General features: G+C 37.3%; 1 long non-coding RNA gene across 1 annotated transcript in view; it reads left to right on the top strand.

Annotated features, from left to right (window-relative positions):
* LOC138711673 (uncharacterized) overlaps nucleotides 1-21,119 on the top strand; it is a 396,979-nt gene that overhangs the window by 239,817 nt on the left and 136,043 nt on the right. The window lies entirely within an intron of this gene.

Raw genomic sequence — 21,119 nt, 5'->3', positions numbered from 1 at the left:
GCATACAATAGTAAAGAAGTAGTAGGAGGATTGAGTTCTAGTTACATACATGACTTAATAGGCAATAAACAATACTAAAGAAAATCATACAGATATTACATACTTACTTACTGGCTTTTAAGGAACCCGGATGTTCATTGCCGCCCTCACATAAGCCCGCCATTGGTCCCTATCCTGAGCAAGATTAATCCAGTCTCTATCATCATATCCACCTCCCTCAAATCCATTTTAATATTATCTTCCCATCTACGTCTCGGCCTCCCTAAAGGTCTTTTTCCCTCCGGCCTCCCAACTAACACTCTATATGCATTTCTGGATTCGCCCATACGTGCTACATGCCCTGCCCATCTCAAACGGCTGGATTTAATGTTCCTAATTATGTCAGGTGAAGTATACAAAGCGTGCAGCTCTGCGTTGTGTAACTTTCTCCATTCTCCAGTAACTTCATCCCTCTTAGCCCCAAATATTTTCCTAAGAACATTATTCTCAAACACCCTTAATCTCTGTTCCTCTCTGAAAGTGAGAGTCAAGTTTCACAACCATAAAGAACAACCGGTAATACAACTGTTTTATAAATTCTAACTTTCAGATTTTTTGACAGCAGACTAGATGACAAAAGTTTCTCAACCGAATAATAACAGGCATTTCCCATATATCATTTATATTTGTTACTGTTGCTCCGAGATATTTGAATTTTTCCACCTCTTCGAAGGATAAATCTCCAATTTTTATATTTCCATTTCGTACAATATTCTGGTCACGAGACATAATCATATACTTTGTCTTTTCGGGATTTACTTCCAAACCGATCGCTTTACTTGCTTCAAGTAAAATTTCCGTGTTTTCCCTAATCGTTTGTGTATTTTCTCCTAACATATTCACGTCATCCGCATCCCGTTCAATTCCAAACCCTGCCTGTTATCCTGAACTTTCCTAATGGCATATTCTAGAGCGAAGTTAAAAAGTAAAGGTGATAGTACATCTCCCTGCTTTAGCCCGCAGTGAATTGGAAAAGCATCAGATAGTAACTGACCTATACGGACTCTGCTGTATGTTTCACTGAGACACATTTTAATTATTATTATAATTATTATTATTATTATTATTATTATTATTATTATTATCATCCAGATATTGTAACCCTATTTTACCTCTTTGGTATATTAGGGTTGTAGATTGTTACATATTAAATACATTAAGTTATATAAAAAACATACAATAGTAAAGAAGTAGTGGGGGGATGAGGTCTAGTTAAAATATAATACATGAATTAACAGACAGCAAACAATACTAAAGACATCATACAGAAATTACATTCAGTTAAAAATTAAATATATTTGTAATTGATTAACTAGCGGACTTACTCGTGTTAATTATGTAAGTTTGTGGGGCTTACAGCTGTTTCGGTGCTTCATCACCATCCTCAGAGCCTACTAGATCTCGGCGTCATCTCGAACTTCGCTGCTTGTTATGTGGGTGCGTTTGATTGTTGAAAGGTGGTGTCAAATAGTGCGTGTGTACTGAAATTGATCTGTGTGTTGAGAATTTGATCAGGGTGTGTTTTAGTGTGTGTGTATATTTCATATTGTTCTAGTGTGTTGAGTTTTTGGTTCTTGGGTTGTATGTGTAGGATTTCCATGTTCGCATTTATGTTATTGTATGTATGGTTAGCATTGGTTATGTGATCGGCGTATGTAGATGTATTGTGTCCTCTGGTTATGTTTTAATGTGTTCCTTGTAGCGTGTTTGGAATGATCTGCCTGTCTGTCCAATGTAGAACTTGTCGCAACTATTGCATGTGAGTTTGTATATACCTGTGTGGTCGTATTTATTTGTTTGTGTTGTTTGTGTGTTCAGATGTCTTTGTAGTGTGTTTTCTGTTCTGTATGTTATGTTGTATTTCTGCTTTCTGAATGAGGATGCGATCCTATGTGTGCTTTTGTTTTCATATGTTAGTGTGATATATTTCGTGTGTTCTTGTGTTTGTGTTGTGTTTTGCGTGTTTTTGTGTTTGTTAAGTTTTTGTTTTGTCTTTCTTACATAATTAACACGAGTAAGTCCGCTAGTTAATCAATTACTTATATTCAAGTGTTAAAAGTAGTGTACGCAAGATTCAAAATAAATATTTGAATTATAAATTACAAACGAAGGTGTAGAGATATTGCAAGAATATGACATAAATTTGCAAACTTTATACATAATTTAAAAGAATAATAAAGAGGTAATGCACAAAATTGACTTACACAAATTAAACACCTAATATACAGGTAATAACAATAAACAACAGGAAAAAATACTGAAATGACATTCAGTTACTTATTGGTTATACATAAATACACGATTTAGAAACATTGAAAGAATAAACACCACCAAAAAGACAAAGAATAAAAAACTTAGATACAATTTTCGAAGCATGGTTTGCGATAGTAAAGAGAGCAAAACAAAATTACTTACAGTTACGAACTATATACCTGTCATAAAACACTGAGCAATAGTAATATCCATAATACAAATTTGTTTACTATTGTTGTTATTACTATTAGCCTACTACTATTATTTTCCAAAGAGAGAAAACGTGTTTTAGATAGTGTATTAGGATTTTATATTATTGTCAATAATTTACATACACTTAATAATTGCAGTTCTACGTAGATGTTGTGTATGAACTCTGTGAATTGTTTATATCAACATTTTTTTGTAAGTAAATGGTAATGGGGTGTGCAGTAACTTAAATTGCAGTCAGTCCGGGCAATTGGATATTTGTAACATTCCCAATGAGTAGGGTTCATTTGTCTGCTCCACCTCCAATTGAAGGAAGTGAAGGGCAAAGGAAATCGAATTTTCATTTTTCCTTAAGAAACGAAACCTTTGCTTAACAATGAGGTCTATGTATTGCTTTTTACTTCATTTCGAACACTTAAATGCTTGAAAATGAAGTTTTAAAAGTGGCGCCCCGGTTGCCACACACATTACGGTGTTTTTTTTTCTTTTGCATTTTCCCGTAACTTGTAATATTTCAAATTCAGGTACATTTTTCTCAGAAACTATGTAACATAGAAGGCTGTTTTTTTCTACACATGCATTGTATGGGGGAGTTAATGGAAGCATCAGAATTTTCAGCCAAATTTGATTATTCACTTAAATAATGAAATACATGTAAAATTAGTTACATCAGATCACATAAATTAACTTACTTACTTACTGGCTTTTAAGGAACCCGGAGGTTCATTGCCGCCCTCACATAAGCCCGCCATTGGTCCCTATCCTGGGCAAAATTAATCCATTCTCTATCATCATATCCTACCTCCCTCAAATCCATAATATGTTTAAAAATAATATATATACCGAAATGATAGCCGTCCAAATCTTGAATTTTAAATATCGACATCCTAATCAATTCAAATGAACAAAAAAGAAAATGTAAATTAATGTTAAAAAAATTAGATAATGAAATTTAAAAAAAAAAGGTAATAATAATAATATTGTGACAGCTGCACCGGGGTTCGAACGCGTGTCCGACAGGGTGCGCGGCAGACGAAACGCTGGTACGGGGAGCATCTGCATGCTGAGAGGGCAGAGGGGGTGTATTACGGCAACGCGGCGAGGGGAGGTTGCGCGCGCACCTGCTACTTGCCGAGTGATGAAGGAAGCAAACTGCTACGTGAGGAGTGAAGGGGGGGGGGATGGACCCTCCCGAATCGTCCAGAAGTCCGTCGAAGTGGAAATCCAGATTATTCGAGAGTGGAATCTTTCGCGAACTCTCCAGCGACGATAGTTTGGTTATAAAAGAGAAGACGCAAGTTGGTCAGTCAGTCAATCAGTAAGCCAGTCTTGTGTAGCAGTGAAGCCAGCTTCGAGACCAGAGCGCGACTTGAGTTGTGTCCGTAACTGTGGAGCCTGAAGCCCGGAGTTCGAGTGCAGTGGACCGCAGTTGGGGGACCTGAGTTCGAAGTTCAACGGATCGTCTCTGAAGGTCTGGGGTTCGAGATTCTGTGAACGCGAGTGACTGAGCTAGAAGAACTAGCCAAGACAAACGAGCTGTGAACTGAGAACTGACAGTTCTGATTTGTAAATAGTGCTTTGTGAATATTAGTTAAGATTAACAGTTCATTGTTGTTCGTAATAGTCCAAGTAAATTGTCATTGTCGTCAGTGGAGTGCACTAACGAATACTGTGTTACTGTGTGGAGAGCAAATCCCATTGTTGACGGGAGTGAAATTAAATTGTAGAGAGTGATAATTATTGTTGCTTTGAATAAAAGTTACATTGTTGAGTTCGAATAAATTTACAATATTCTGCGACAAGATGTGGTAGCTATCAAAACAATAAAAATTTATTTAAAATAAATAATATACATTGAATATTATAAAGATGAGTAGAAATGGTGATTGATGATGTTCAATTGAGATTTTAAAATGGTTAAAATGGTTGATGCAATTGTCTGAAGAGTCTTTTCAGGAACCTTTAATTTTCTGAGGATCTCCAATGTAAATTTTAAAAACCATTTGCCCTCCAAAGACAAGTAATATTTAAAAGAGGATAATAAAAAATTTCAACATGTTGTAGGCTAATTAGAATTTTTTTAAAGTGTACCTGTATGAAGCGATGCGTTCGACTATGATTTTCATATTGCGGATTATGATATCTACACTACATTTTTTGCTTTAGGCACATTCAATAAGAAAATGCTAAAGAATAAGTAATTAACTTCCCATGATCCTACCTCAGAATCTACTGGAAATAGTTGATGTTCAAATTCTTATTTGTTAGCATGGGAAAAGCATGCACACTATTTTCCAGCGCCTTAAAGACTGAGGCAGAGTCCACCTCGAAAACTTTAATTTGCAGTCACATCTAGGAGAGTCCAACCTCAGTATTTTTCCACGAAAGCTAGGCCCAACAAATGCTAGTTTTTATTTAAATTGACGTCCATCATAATAATAATCATCATCATCGTCGTCGTCGTCGTTGTCGTTATAATCACCGTCATCACCGTCATAATAATTGTAATCATTTTGGTTTTCTTTTAATTCTTGTCATACAGGAGTACAGTGACACAGCGCCAGAGGAGACAGAGTAGACATCGTCTACCAAGTCACGAAATATTGATACTGCGGGTATCTATAATAATTTTGTAACACTTATATTCTTTTTCAATATCTAAACAGATTTCTTCTAACTTCTGATAAAGTTATAAAGCTCCGCTTGATCAATTTGAGGCGCCTCAGAAATAAGCTCCTGCAGCCATGGTGGACACTGCAGGCGAGGCAGACAGAACACGATTTGTCTCTCGTAGCTGCACCAGAATACCCGCTATGGCTGCGCTTCACAAACGTGCGCGCGCAGGACCACCTTCATCCCTCACAGCAGCCGCTCGCAGGTAGCGAACTAGACTTGTCTACTCTACAGCGATACGACGAGTGTTCCCTTCCAGCGAGTGCTGTCTCTCGTGCTGCAGTTTTCAACAATTTCTATTCAAGCATGGAAAGTTTCATTCTGTTGATTTTCTTAAAAACAATCAAGATTGTGGAAATCAAGATTTCAGGTATAACTCCCTGAAAAATTCACCATTAAAATGGGACACACTCACGGACAGGAGAACGCGAATTCGATTATGCGCACTGTTCAAAACATACAGAGGTGAGCCTGCCTGGAGAGAAATAAAAAATAGTTGCAGCCGCCAAATTACTCTACAAGGAACGACCACTCTTATAAATTGAGGGAAAGAAGGCAGAGGACGGACACTGGAAGGTTTTCTTTTCTCAATCGTACTATCAGGGACTGGAATGCTCTACCTGCAGACTTACTAAAGGCTTTACCAACAACCAAAAATGCATTTAAAAATAGGTTTAAGGACTTTACTAATAGACGGTAATTATACACAGTATTTAAAGGGTGTAAATGATATGTTGTTATTGAAGTGTTGTCTCAGTGAAGAATTATGTTGTGTCAGTGAAGTGTGTTGTATCAGTGAAGAAGTATGTCGTGTCAGTGAAGTGTGTTGTGTAAGTGAAACGTGTTCCTGTCATTGAAGCTTTATAGTTTATAGTGGCAGTGCATAGTATTTGAACAGTGAAATGTTTTTGAAGTGTTAGTGAAATCAGGATAGAATCAGTGAAATGTGTCGTAGTTCCAGTGCAGTGAGTGAGTTGACAGCGAAATGAGTGTAATGTGGAAAGGTACTTGTGCAGATATGAACATATACTCGTGGGTTTTAGTTCGATCTTAGTTTTAAGATACAAATTAGAATATTTCAAATGTTATTTTAAGTGATCGTTTCATTTAATTTAGTATATTCCCTGTTGTTGTTATTATTATTATTATTATTATTATTATTATTATTATTATTATTATTATTATTATTATTATTATTATTAGTAGTAGTAGTAGTAGTAGTAGTAGTAGTAGTAGTAGTATTAGTATTAATTATTAGTATTATTATTAATTGTATTTTTAATTAATAAGTTTATTATTGTCATTATTGAGTGTAATTAGTTACCACTGCCACCGGGTATATACCCATTGCAGTGTGAATAAATACATACATAGAAAGTTGATTTGAATAATTTCGAGGGAAAAATTGTTCCGGGGCCGGGCATAAATATAGAGGGAAGAATTGGATCGGTGTCAGGTAGAGTTCCCGGGTAACTCAGTTGGTAGAGCGTTGGTACGTTAAACCAAAGGTCCCGGATTCGATGCCCGGCCCCGGAACAATTTTTCCCTCGAAATTATTCAAATCATCTTTACAGGGAGTTATAACTGAAATCTTGATTTCCATAATACACGTCACTGTTCGGGAGTTAGTGTGCACTCGAAGTTGGTTGCTTGACGGTTGTCAGCCCACTTTGAGGTCTGTGGATATAGAGGAAAGAATTAGATCGGTGTCGGGTAGAGTTCCCGGGTAGCTCAATTGGTAGAGCGTTGGTACGTTAAACCAAAGGTCCCAGATTCGATGCCCGGCCCGGGAACAATTTTTCCCTCGAAATTATTCAATTCTTTGTTGTGTTTAACATTGAGCAGAAGCTGAACTTAAGTATAAAATAAATAGATTGTCCTCAGTTAAATTTGTCCCAGAAAGACGGAAATGTGACTATAAAATGTCAAAGTACTTGGCACTCTAAATACGTGGTTCTGAGCAGGGAAGAACCTTGGAGTCATACTGATATTTCCACAGTAAAAAGAACTTTGAAGCAAAAGCTATAGAGTATGCAGGGGAAAAAACATATTAAAATGCAGAAATGTTCCAAATGTTGGGAAGAAACAGTAGAAAACTATCGAAAACATCATGCTTAGAAGATGTTAGACACAATGAAAATGTGACACGGAATGGTCATACTGTTGATGTAGTATGACACCCGGACGGCGAGAATAAATTAGCTTTTAGAGGAAAGAATCAATAAGTAAATACAGTAATTTAGAAACTCTTGACTCACTGGCAATAGTAGAAGGCTTCCATGAAAGACCAACTTGAAAGTACAGCAGTTCTGTTTTAAAAGGCACATCTCCAGATAATCAGAACGTTTTCATCTAGTCTGTACTAATGCTTTAAGGAAAAATATTACTTATATCGTTGTTCAATGTTTTTTATTATTTATCTTCCATTATGGTTAAACAAGTTTCATCCTTCTTTCTCCCCACTACTTTCTGTGAACTTGCCTCGATATCTTTACTTGATTTCTTAGCTTCATTCTCTTCACTTATTGCATGTTTTCTTATTTCTCCATTTCTTCACTTATTTTCTCTCTATCTCTCTGCATTCATACTTCTTTCACAATTGTTTCCATTCATTTCCCGTCATTTCCTTTCGTTTCTAACAATTCTCTTTCATTTGCTTTCTTTTTTTTTTCATTAACTTTTCATTTCTCATTTTTTCCTTCTAAATATTTCTTCTCGGTATTTTTCTTTCTACTTACCCAATTATCTATTCATGATTTTCTTATCTTCCTTTCTTTAAGTGATGTTTTCTCCGCCTGTAGATAGGCCTATTCCTTTCCATTCTCTCCCTTTCTTACTTGTCACCTTTCCAATCATTCCTCTTCTGTCTACCTTTGCTTTCCTTCGGAGTTGTTCATTATTTCCGATCCTTTCTGCTCTTGTCTTTTCTTCCTGTACACTTTTTCTTCGCCTCTTCTCTGTTCCATGGCGCATTCCTGTGTGCGATGAAAACGTCCATTACACCGCATTAATTTCTGACGGCTTGACTGCAGGATCGAAACGCGGCCCTGTAATTGAATATCCGTCAGTCTGGTCGGCGTGCGGCGCCATCTTGGCAATATTTTCATGTGACGTGTACAACGGATCCACTGTTTGCTTGGGCTGTCACGCCTCTCCTCAGACCTGTCACTCGTAATCCGACGACAGACAGCGCTACAATCGCATATCGAGTGCGGACGGATGACTTTTATTCCATAACCCGCTCTGCGCTCTAGTAGCATAAGTAGTAGTGGTGGTAGTAGTAGTAGCAGCAGTAGGAGTAGTAGTAGTAGTAGTAGTAACATTAGTGGTAGTAGTAGTAACATTAGTGGTAGTAGTAGTAGCAATAGTAGTAGTAGTGGTAGTAGTAGTAGTAATAGTAGCATTAGTAGTAGTAGTGGTAGTATTAGTAGCAGCAGTAGGAGTAGTAGTAGTAGTAGTAGTAACATTAGTGGTAGTAGTAGTAACATTAGTGGTAGTAGTAGTAGCAATAGTAGTAGTAGTGGTAGTAGTAGTAGTAATAGTAGCATTAGTAGTAGTAGTGGTAGTAGTAGTAGCAGTAGGAATAATAGTAGTAGTAATAGTGGTAGTAGTAGCAGCATTGGTTGTAGTAGTAGTAGTAGTAGTAGTAGTAGTAGTAGTAGTAGTAGTAGTAGCGGTAGTAGTAGTAGTAGTAGTAGTAGTAGCGTTAGTAGTAGTAGTGGTGGTAGTAGTAGTAGTGGTAGTAGTAGTAGCAGTTGGAGTAGTAGTAGTAGTAGTAATATTAGTGGTAGTAGTAGTAACATTAGTGGTAGTAGTAGTAGCAATAGTAGTAGTAGTGGTAGTAGTAGTAATAGTAGCATTAGTAGTAGTAGTGGTAGTAGTAGTAGGAGTAGTAGTAGTAATAGTGGTAGTAGTAGTAGGAGTAGTAGTAGTAATAGTAGTAGCAGTAGGAATAGTAGTAGTAGTAGTAGTAGTAGTAGTAGTAGTAGTAGTAATAGTGGTAGTAGTAGTAGTAGCAGTAGGAGTAGTAGTAATAGTGGTAGTAGTAGCAGCATTAGTAGTAGTAGTGGTAGTAGTAGTAGTAGTGGTAGTAGTAGTAATAGTGGTAGTAGTAGCAGCATTAGTAGTAGGCCTAGTGGTGGTAGTAGTAGAGTAGCATTAGTAGTACAGTCGTGTCGCTGTTATTCCCGGCGTGACTCCTCCTCTTTGCTTACGTCTTAGGAAGTGAAATCTCTATAAATAGATAATATCGTTCGCCATTTTTGTTCTTTGGTTGCCGAGCTACCATACGAGGAATCTATTTGCCGCACCGTTAAACATTATCATGTCGTAACTCCTATGATAAAAAATCAAAGGCACTGTAATTGAGCAAATAATTGAGCTGCAAATAACGTCCTCGTGTGTTTTCTACGAAAGAGAACGAAAGAGCCAAAATGGCGGGCGATTATATTAAGTATTTATCGAGCCTTAGGAAGTGAATTACATCATCACTAGCGAATGAAAAGACGCACACGTTTAAATGTAGCCGACCTGCAACGTGATTGGCTGCCGGAAATAAGAACGACTGTAGTAGTAGTAGTAGTAGTAGTAGTAGTAGTAGTAGTAGTAGTAGTAATTTCTCTGGGTGTTTCCACTTCTCTGCTTTGCTCCACATCTTACCCACTTGTTTGCTCTGCTTACTGGACAGATATCTTGTCAGGCAAGGAAGTCGACATACGTACAGTATGGACATTAAAGACTAGAAAATTATGCGGAACGCGGGTCGTGGCCCATTAGTAATTTGTTGGTACTAAATGTTTGCATGGAGAGAGTTGGGACAGCATGAGAAATCCAACTAAAGATAGCCGACCTCTGACGTAACAAATACAGAGCGAGCGCGCTCGATATAATGAAATACTACTGCTAATCAATGATGATAAAAGCAATCTTGCACTTTTCTTTTGGAACGATGCTGTCCTGTGTTACAGTTGAACACTGTTATCAACTTATCACGTTATCAGATATTTTCATGCCATGAATTAACATCTGCCTTACACAGAACTCAGTGTGTTCGTGGGTATCCAAGCATTTGCTTGTACTTTTGGAGTTAGCGATTTTGGTTCCTGGCCTTTCTTCTTACGCTAGTAACAGACCTTGGCTCAGTGCCACCTAGGAACACTAATAAAATAGTCCGAAGATATATATAACTTTCTGTACAGAGTAAAGTAAAATGCTAAAGTTACTAAAAATTGCATTTAAAGTTTAGTGCCAATTAAAACCCCGTGCACAGAGCTTTGAGAAGGGCTTCAAAGCAGCCCACGAGATCATAAATCCGCGTTAAATTTTATGTAATGTATTTTTCGCGTATCAAAAGCGTTTTAAAGCGAAACAGTTTTTTGAAAATTTACTAGTTTTTCACCGTATTTAACTACCCTCTCCCCTTAAATAGAAGAAAACTATAACTGGTGATCGCCCTCCTGACCACTGCGTCATTTGTGCAGATCGTCGTGTTCTGGCACATCTCATACTTTTGTTTTTAATTCGTGTATGTTCATCTTTACCACCCTACAGTAACAATTGAAATCGGTGCCCCATACCATATATAGTAGCGTGCAAATTAATCCGAACAACGTAATTACTTTTGCAAAAACACTCAAACGGGATAAAAAAAAAAGGATCTAAGACATAGGCTACCTCAGTAATCTATGTGGCCTCCCTTGTTCCTAATAACAGCTCTGAGACGATTTGGCATGGATTCCACTAATTTCCCACAAATATTCTTCATTTCTTCATCGCGAAACCATACACCAATGAGGGCAGAAATAATTTTCTCCTTTGTAGAACAATCCATTTTTTGCATTCTTCTTTTGCAAGTTGACCACAAGTTCTCAATGGGGTTGATGTCGGGTGAGTTGCCTGGCCAGGGGAGTACCTGAATATTCTTCTTGCTGAAGAATTCTGTAGTTTTTCGAGACGTATGGCATGGTGCCAGGTCTTGTTGGAACACACCTCTACCATCCGGAAATGATTTTTGCAGCTGGGGTACGATTCTGGTTTCCAATAAGTGAATATATTTGTCAGAATTCATTATTCCCTTGATAGGTATTAATGCTCCAGGCCCTTCATGTGTAAAACAACCCCAAAATATTACTTTAGGGGGGTATTTGGGTGCTTGTTGGAGATGAGCTGCTGTTACTTTTTCGGATCCTTTCCGTACGTAAGAAACACGGTGGCCGTGGACCTCGAAATGAGAATCATCGGAAAAAAGTACATTCTTCCAGTCATTCACTGTCCAGTGTTGATGTAATTTTGCCCACATTAAGCGTTTTTGCACATAACAGGGGTTAGCAGTTGCTTCTTAATAAGCTTACTAGCCCTTCGTCCAGCTTCCAAAAGCCTACGCCGCTCTGTTGTGACGTGAATATTCGCCCCAGTGGTAGCCATTAACTCGCGGGTTAAGTCGACAGCAGTTAGTCTAGGATTTAATTTACTTTTCCTGACAATTAAACGATCATCTGCAGGTGAAGTCTTCCGTTTCCGGCCACAGTTTCCTTTTTTCTGGGTTGTGATGGATCCTGTCTCCCTGTATCATTTTATAATCGAATTAACAGTAGCCAAACCGATGTGACATTCTGCAGCAATTTGCCTCTGTGTCATAGAAGAATGCTCTGCTAATGTTATAATTTTATACCGTTTTCGTGGAGTTGTATCCATTTGTGAAGACGACAGAATGTACACAGGATTGCAGTATTAAGTCTTCAACACAACTGAAATGCTTATAAGTACAAAACGATAGGTAAAATGTCACATATTATATAAAAAAAATAATAACGACAGACCTTCAACAATGGAATTACACGTACTACAGATGTCAATTAAAGCGGTATGAGCAGCTTTGAGGCCAACAATGACTGAAAATGTAAAAATAGGTCGTGTTCGGATTAATTTGCACGCTACTGTACTTTCACTTCATACGCCGCACACATTCGGAGTACATTTAATGGTGGAGTGACTACTACTTTGCTTTCAGTCAGTGGCGGCTCGTAGTCAAATGTTCAGGGTAGGCAAAATTTACAGAACATTTTTATGTAATTCCCGCGATTCAATGACAGCTCGCTTTCATCATGCCCCCCGAAAACTTAACTCTTGCTTACATAACAATACTGCTACATCAATGAGCCGTCTCATAATTTGTCGGTTTTTTCTAGTTTATTGTTATACTGTTGTCTTGCAACCCTTGTTGTTCAGACAACATTTCCGAAATTGGATTCAAATTCTTTTCAAGTCTCTTTAGACTTACCGAGTTACAAATATGATCTGATTCCAAGTACCTTCTTTAGATTACAATAACAAACGTGACCACCTACAGCTTAGCTTTAACTTCACTTCCTGTTAGCCATTTATGTGTTTCATACCATACTTACTTACTTACAAATAGCTTTTAAAGAATCCGCAGGTTCATTGCCGCCCTCACCTAAGCCCGCCATCGGTCCCTACACTGTGCAAGGTTAATCCAGTCTTTATCATCATATCCCACCTCCCTCAAATCCATTTTAATATTATTCTCCCATCTACGTCTCGACCTCCCCAAATGTATTTTTTCCTCCGGCCTCCAAACTAACACACTATATGCATTACTGGATTCGCCCATACGTGCTACATGCCCTGCCCATCTCAAACGTCTGGATTTAATGTTCCTAATTATGTCATGTGAAGAATACAATGCATGCAGTTCTGTGTTGTGTAACTTTCTCCATTCTCCTGTAACTTCATCCCTCTTAGCCCCAAATATTTTCCTAAGAACCTTATTTTCAAACAACCTTAACCTATGTTCCTCTCTCAGAGTGAGAGTCCAAGTTTCACTACCATACAGAACAACCGGTAATATAACTGTTTTATAAATTCTAACTTTCAGATTTTTTGACAGCAGACTAGATGACAAAAGCTTCTCAATCGAATAATAACAGGCATTTCCCATATTTATTCTGTGTTTAATTTCTTCCCGAGTATCATTTATATTTGTTACTGTTGCTCCAAGATATTTGAATTTTTCCACCTGTTCGAAAGATAAACCTCCAATTTTTATATTTCCATTTCATAGTGTTTCATACCATGAAGGATTAAATTTTCTTGCACCTTTAGCACTGACTTTATGAACAATAGAGCTTAATGAAGGAGTGGGTCGTCCATTGTCCAAAATACTTCTCTTTTCAATGTCATTACGACGCGAAAACGGACAACGTAACAGTTTACTCATTATATCAGTCATAATATAATATTATTGTTATCACTTACATTAACTATAAATCACCAAATATACGTAACATTAATATACAGTACGTACATGCAAAAATCACATTTTCTAAAATACACTGTTAAAAAAAACATATTTTAAAACACACTGTTTAAAAACTGTTATACTACTCGTAACAATCTACGTTCCAACTCGTGAAACTTTCAAACAGAAATTTCGCAAATCGTAGGTGTTCGATAATGCTCGTGGGTTCTCGTTAGGGCAAGCAGAATTCTAGCGCTCTGGCTTAAGCATAGAACGCATGCGCTAAGAAAGCATTTAGAATAGCGATCTCTTTTAATGCTTACTCCAGGGCCAGCTTTGAAGTTACGTGGAAGGTCGGCTAACTTCGCTTCTGCCTACCTTCTGACGCATCGTGATCTGTCCAGTGTATTCTTGTCGCATAACTCGAACTGCCAGTAGTAAGCAACGTCCAACTAACCCTCAAAAAATCCCATTCATAGTTAATTGAAGAATTTCTAAGCACCTAGACAAGAGTGTATAATTATATAAGGTTTTCCAAATGTGTTGGGGTAGTTAATAAATATCCACTTTTAGGTTTTTCTAAATGTGTTGAGGTAGGCTTAGCCTATCCTGCCTGCCCTGAGGAGCCGCCTCTGCTTTCAGTAGAAGTCTATATGGGTGTAAGTTACTAGTATTAAATTTAATTAGGAATGCGCAGATACTCAATGGTAATGTTGGTACAGTACAAAAGGGAACAAACACAAAAATACAACAAACAAATACAAAACACAACAAAATAAAATACAAAACACAAAATAACATGTTAATACAAAAGAAAGCAAACAACACATTTACAAAACATTAATATAGTTAAAGAATAATAAAACAAATACTAAATCACATTAAGAACACGGCTAGTATCACAAATACAGAGCGTTCGCCTACGGGTGGGGCCAGAAAAGCGGCATGCTGATACGCCGCTTTGTGCGCGCAGTTGAGACACGCTCGACAATCAAGGACATCAAGGTCGACAAGTTATCAGTTGTGAGCCAGATGTTGCAGTGTTTAACACATACAGTGCAGTTCCTTGACACAGCTGCTTAAATATTCAGCGTGTGTGTAAAATTTGTTAACAATGCAAAACGCAAAATTCACGCTTGAACAGAGAGTTTTTATGTATGATGCATATGTGAAAACAGAGTCATGTAGAGAGGTGCGTAGGCAATTTGAAGTGAAATATCCGGGTGCTGCAATTCAGAGTAGAGAAACTGTTAGACGTCTTGTTAACAAATTAAGGACAACAGGGTCGATAAATGCTACAATTCCTAAGCGAAAACAAAGAGTATTGATGGAAGAAAAAATTGATGAAATCAGTGCATCATTTACACGCTCTCTAATAAATCTCTAAGACGTGTTTCACAGGAAGTTAGTGTTTCAAAAACATCAGTCTTTACTGCTGCTAAACTTTTGAAATTAAAACTCTACAGAGTATAGTATAGAAAGCGGAAGCTTACGGATAGACGATTATCGCAAGCGACACCGCAGGCAGGCCGCTTTCCTGGCCCCACCCGTAGGCGACGCTCTGTACAAAAATAAAACGTAAAGATTTCAGAACACACTAAGTTACCGTTAGCACTAGCTGAAGAAAGTACTAAACACTTACGCAGTGTTTACACAAATCCTAACTATTTTTAACACTATGAAACACTTACACTACACTGATTTATTCTCAAAATCTTTCGCAGCGCTAACCACTTCCGATAGAGCCTAAACACAAACGAAGCAGCAATACAGAAAACACAAACAGAACACAGGAAAATGGTAAAACAGCTGTAATTCAGCAATTAAATCAGCCAGAAGTTGCGTGACGTCATTTTGCAAATAGTTTTAAAAAATAATAAGAGAGCGAGCAGAATAAGTCAAAGGCTGCATTGTAACCGGGTTTGGAGACGGAAACAAAAAAATCTGATGGAGGAGAAGGCAGAATGTTTTATCTGCATTTGGAGTGACACAAGCTGATAATTTCGAAAAAAGTGTTTTATTTTGGTTGTTCAAAGCGCGGATGATGCCCACTGGAGCGTGGATAATGCCCGACTATGGCCTGAATGGAAGTCCACACTAAATGTTTGTGTGTCCATAGCTGCACAAGCGGAGTGAAAAGCTTGGAGGGCTGCAGGGAGGAAACGGTTGGCAGCACTGTTCATTCGTTTGTGGCGTAACCATAGTGATATATTCAGCCGCATGTTTTTATTTCTGTGAAAATGTCGTCCGCTAATTAATCGTTAGTACATTGTAGCGACTATCAACGGCCGCTGCAGAGTGAAATATATTTACTGATTCTATTGGATTTATTCAGCACGGGACATCACTTTCGACGCCATGTGACTAAATTGGATCTTGTTACGTCCAGTCCGGAGTTCACGGTTTATTAATTAACCAAGGGGTCAATCAACCGAAACTTCCTGGCGCAACATCACTCCCCGAAAATGTGAAATACCGATCTGTGTCAAACGGTTCGTTAGTCTGCCAGTTTTAATTGCTGGACAAACTTCATGCAGCAACAGCCGATTCTTTGTGATTTATTTGACCAATGATTGGCCTTTTTTAATTTACTTGACATCGGCATAATCACTCATGAAGCTTTTCAAATCAAATGTGACAACTGCGTGGAAAAAGCTGAAGCGAAATATTTATTCATTGTAACATATGACGAGCTAATATGCCGGCCTCACGGATCTGTACAAACAGTTTTTATCCGCCTGCTGAAGTGACCCGACACAAATATTTACGTCACAGGAGCAGAGCATTATAATAAATACGCCACAGTATCCTCCTGGGTTCATGTATGGATATCCTTTGTTCGATCCCCTTCACCAGTCTTTCTCAAACCGCAGCAGGGGAAGTGTCAGAGACGATCACTTCCGTCGCAAGAGTGACATCAGAACGCGCTCCAGTGACTTGCAACTATGCGGGTGGAAGTAAGCGTCTTCCATGGATATAGTCGGACCATCGGATCTGTGCCCCCGTAAGATATGCGAACTGAACCCTAATTCCTTCTCAGCCTCGGTAATTCATTTCTCTCCCTGCATTTCTATCTCTCTCCCTTTCTGTCCCCCACTACTCACAATTTTGACCTTCTTGCAGGACGGTTTACAATATTTGCACTTGCAGTCCAGTGTTGTCAACTCAACATGAATACTGTAGCACGGAGTGGCGAAAGAAATATTATTAAGCAAGTACGTAATAGCATTTTGCGATGAAGAGAAACAAACAGGTCAATATCTGTTTCCTATAAATCAGGCAACGAAAAGAGCAGCTGATATCACAGGTGAGGCTTATTTTATTTCAATTGATTATGTATTAAAATTACTTACTTAACTAATACTAATAATACAACATTTTATGTAATTTATATAGACAGGTCAGAACTCCTAATAAAGAAAATCAGGAGAGAGGGAGTCTGTGCAGGAGATGGAAAGCTAGAATCACCAGAGAAGAACAGACCAAGGGAACCTTTAATTATTGTAGATGATATGAACCGATGTATTTTAAGAAGAAAGATACAAGCATTTTATGCCGTTCAGAAAGAAGTTTCAACATTGAATAAATTACTGAAAAGTAATAATTTCCACGGTTGGAGAGAAAAACTACGGAAAGTGATTCCAGACATGGGATTTAGGTTTAAAAAATGTAGAAATACAAGATGTATTTTGATTGAAAGAAATAATATTGTAGCATGGAGGATCAGTTATTTAGCTATGACATCGTTTGACGGAAGTTTGGCAACATCCCTATTCGGCAAGGTTCGTGGCCTGCTGTTTGACGTGGTGGGAGGAAAGCGGGTGGAATGGAGTGAGTACAGGCGTTAACTTCTCCAAGAACGACGACAGCGCTGAAGGGGCACAGATCCGATGGTCCGACAATACCATGTTAGTCCCAAATGAACACTTTTCTATGAAAAAAGTAGTTTTTCCCTAAATGTTGACAATTTTACTCGATAAGTACAATCCTTACGATTCTGATAAGGAATGATTTATCCCTTTGCAGTTTTAAGTAAAATAGACAGTTTTCTTGCAACTTAAATAAAAAGATTAAAACGTATCCTTACTTCCTGCAATTAGGAACATTGCCATACGGAACGGAATGCTGCTATTTAGACCTGAGTTCGAGTACGTGAGGCAACAATGTGCTGTTGCCGAAATACATACACTACGCAGAATTTCAATGTAATTTTCTAATTAACCACGCACTTAATTACAAAACAATTAATTACTTACTTATGTCTTTTAGAGAATTCGGAGGTTCATTGCCGCCCTCACATAAGCCCGCCATTGGTCCCTATCCTGAGCAAGATTAATCCAGTCCCTACCATCATATCCCACCTCCCTTAAACCCATTTTAATATTTTCCTCCCACCTATGTCTCGACTTCCCCAAAGGTCTTCTTCCCACCGGATTCCCAACTAACACTTTATATTTATTTCTGGATTAGCTCATACATGCTACATGTCCTGCCCATCTCAAACGTCTGGATTTAATGGTGCTAATTATGTCAGGTGAAGAATACAATGCGTGCAGTTCTGCGTTGTGTAACTTTCTCCATTCTCCTGTAACTTCATCCCTCTTAGTCCCAAATATTTTCCTAAGCATCTTATTCTCAAACACCTTTAACCTCTGTTCTTCTCTCAGAGTGAGAGTCCAAGTTTCACAACCCTACAGAACAACCGGTAATACTGTATAACTGTTTTATAAATTCTAACTTTCAGCTTTTTTCAGTAAATTATTTATTTATTTTAATAGAAGCTTATTATGTTGCCCCCTTCAATCTGATAAGTTACGTATGTCTCTTCCACTCTCTGTATACTACATGTCAGCCGCTGCTCTCGGCAGAAACATTTGAAAAGACTGACATTCCAAAGTAGGGAGATAAAGTGATCCCTTGGCGTGATAATTCCTACTATATTAAAGGAGTGACTCGGCTGTTATTCGATAATTAGAACACATAACACGAGGCGGCTTTGTTTCTATACTGCAGATTGACCTAGATGCCGATACCTGCCGTCTTAACGACTCTAGCTATTACTTTGTTCGGTTTTGAATCGAGAGCTGTTTTTGTAATGCTTCAACCAGTATTTGATTCCCTCTCCTAAACCAGTGGGAGCTAGCCTCTGCTATGCGAATACTCCGTATTCAACAAAGAACTAACAGAAATGCGTAACTAGCCAGCCTGAAGCATGAGAGGGCGTGGAGGCCAATGATGCGCCAAGTCTGAGACTCTAGCCAGATGCCCGGCGTCGATCACCGGTCTGATCGTGATCGATTTTGTTTTCAACAAAGCAGACGTTGCAGAAGGTTTCCTCATTTCATGCTGCAGTCAAAATAGGCTGAGGTGAAATCTTGGGCAGTACGAGTCTCCGATTCTGATGCTGACGTTCAAAGATATCTGACCCTACTAATCCATAGTGATCGATAATTTGTTGGTGTAAGTGTGGCTTCTTTAGTTATTACTTCCATGAATAGATGGCGAAGATAATAGTCAGTGTTGCTAATCGTACGTAAATATACCCGCATTATATAATTAAATTTTTAATCCCACTCTACTGATTGTAAAACAACACTGCCTACAAGAGAGAACATAAATCATCCTTATTGATTAAATTTAGGAAATTACACAAAATAAGCTGTGTTTTCATCCTACAGTCAACTGATAATAACAAAAATACAGGTTGCCAGGCGGCGATAGAAAACAAAAGATACGAGAACAAATGAATGAGATGTATAAACAATTGAATCCTCTTTCATATCTATACTAATAATAAATCTGTAGCCGAAATTTTTCTGGTAATTTTCGATTTTCCAAAAATAATTGGTCCTAACATATATAATTAACCACCCTGAAACCAAAAATCGCTTTTTGAAATTTTTGTTTGTATGTCTGTCTGTCTGTATATTTGTTACCTTTTCACGCGATAATGGCTGAACGGATTTCGATGAAAATTGGAATATAAATTAAGTTCGTTGTAACTTAGATTTTAGGCTATATAGCATTCAAAATACATTATTTAGAAGGGGGGTTATAAGTGGGCCTGAATTAAATAAATCGAAATATCTCGCTTATTATTGATTTTTGTGAAAAATGTTACATAGCAAAAGTTTCTTTACAAATAATTTGCGATAAGATTTAGTCTCTGAAAAAGTTTGATAGGACTGATATTTAATGAGATAAATGAGTTTTAAAATTAAAATAACTGCCATCTAAGGCCGTATAATGAAATAAAAAACAAATGACTTCGTCTATAAGGGGCCTTGGACAGCAACAATCGAAAGCTATGAAAGATAGCCTACAGAGAATGTTTCTGTGTCTGTATGAAGTAACATCGGAAGCTAAATTAACCGATTTGTATAATTAATTATTATTTCACCATTGGAAAGTGTAGTTTCTCTAGATGGACATAATGTTATTACAGCAACTTCTGATATAATATAATATAATATAATATAATATAATATAATATAATATAATATAATATAATATAATATAATATAATATAATATAATATAATATAATATAATATAATATAATATAATATAATATAATATAATATAATATACAGTAATTAAGAAACATGTTAAAGGAATTGTTATTGCACCAAATGAGTGTCTCTGGACCAAAATGATCGTATTTTAATTATTTGGATGCAATTTAAATTAAGTAACATATTAAACGATTTATCCTTCTATCAAACACGAATGTTCCCTGGATCAAATGTCCTATTTTAAATATATAATTACTTTATATTTATTTGTAACGGGTGCAGCGGAGCGCACGGGTACGGCTAGTTTAAGTATAAAAATATGGGGGTGGCACTTGAAATTTCAAAGTGGGGGTGGCTGGGGGTGGGGGTGAAATCTAAAATGCAATTAAGCCTGGTTTGTGACTTCCCCCTCAATATCTAAATTGCCGTGTTTTTTGTTTAATTCGATTTATTTTTAAATTTAAAGATCATCTTGGATACCAGATAAGTGTTGTGAAGTTATATCAAATAAATAAGTATTTTGTTGTTTCAGTCAGTCACTTATCATTTATCAATGGCAGAAAAAGATTCCGCTACATCAAAGGTACAATTGTTAAAAATCACGAATATTTTTGACTTTCATGGAAGTCATCTTCAGGTGATATTTTAACAAAACAATATTTGAAGGCTAGGTGGATATTTAAATACAGTAAAACACTTATAACTGATCTGACCATGTGTGCTTTACATGAATTGGTGCAATAACATACAGAGTAGAGAATCTTCCATTAATCATATTTGTAATATAATATGTTAAGGCACAAGCAGTGTGCTTAAATTATCGGATTAAAATCATTTAAAAATGTTTTTAGGATTGTTGGCCTTGGAAGGCTATATGAGGTGAGTTGTGGAGGGTCTCAGTCTATTCGCCGTGGTGGGAGGCGCTTTGTAAATGATGTACATTGAGGATTCCTGACGATGTGGCCTTCTCATGACGGCGTTACATTTATAACATTGTAGGTTCAAGTATTTTGGAGCAACAGTAACAAATATAAATGATACTCGGGAGGAAATTAAACACAGAATAAATATGGGAAATGCCTGTTATTATTCGGTTGAGAAGCTTTTATCATCCAGTCTGCTGTCAAAAAATCTGAAAGTTAGAATTTATAAAACAGTTATATTATCGGTTGT

Source organism: Periplaneta americana, chromosome 13, assembly GCF_040183065.1.
Source record: "Periplaneta americana isolate PAMFEO1 chromosome 13, P.americana_PAMFEO1_priV1, whole genome shotgun sequence".
Taxonomy (NCBI): domain Eukaryota; kingdom Metazoa; phylum Arthropoda; class Insecta; order Blattodea; family Blattidae; genus Periplaneta; species Periplaneta americana.
The sequence above is the reverse complement of the archived record's forward strand: the minus strand, read 5'-3'. Positions and strand labels throughout refer to the sequence as shown.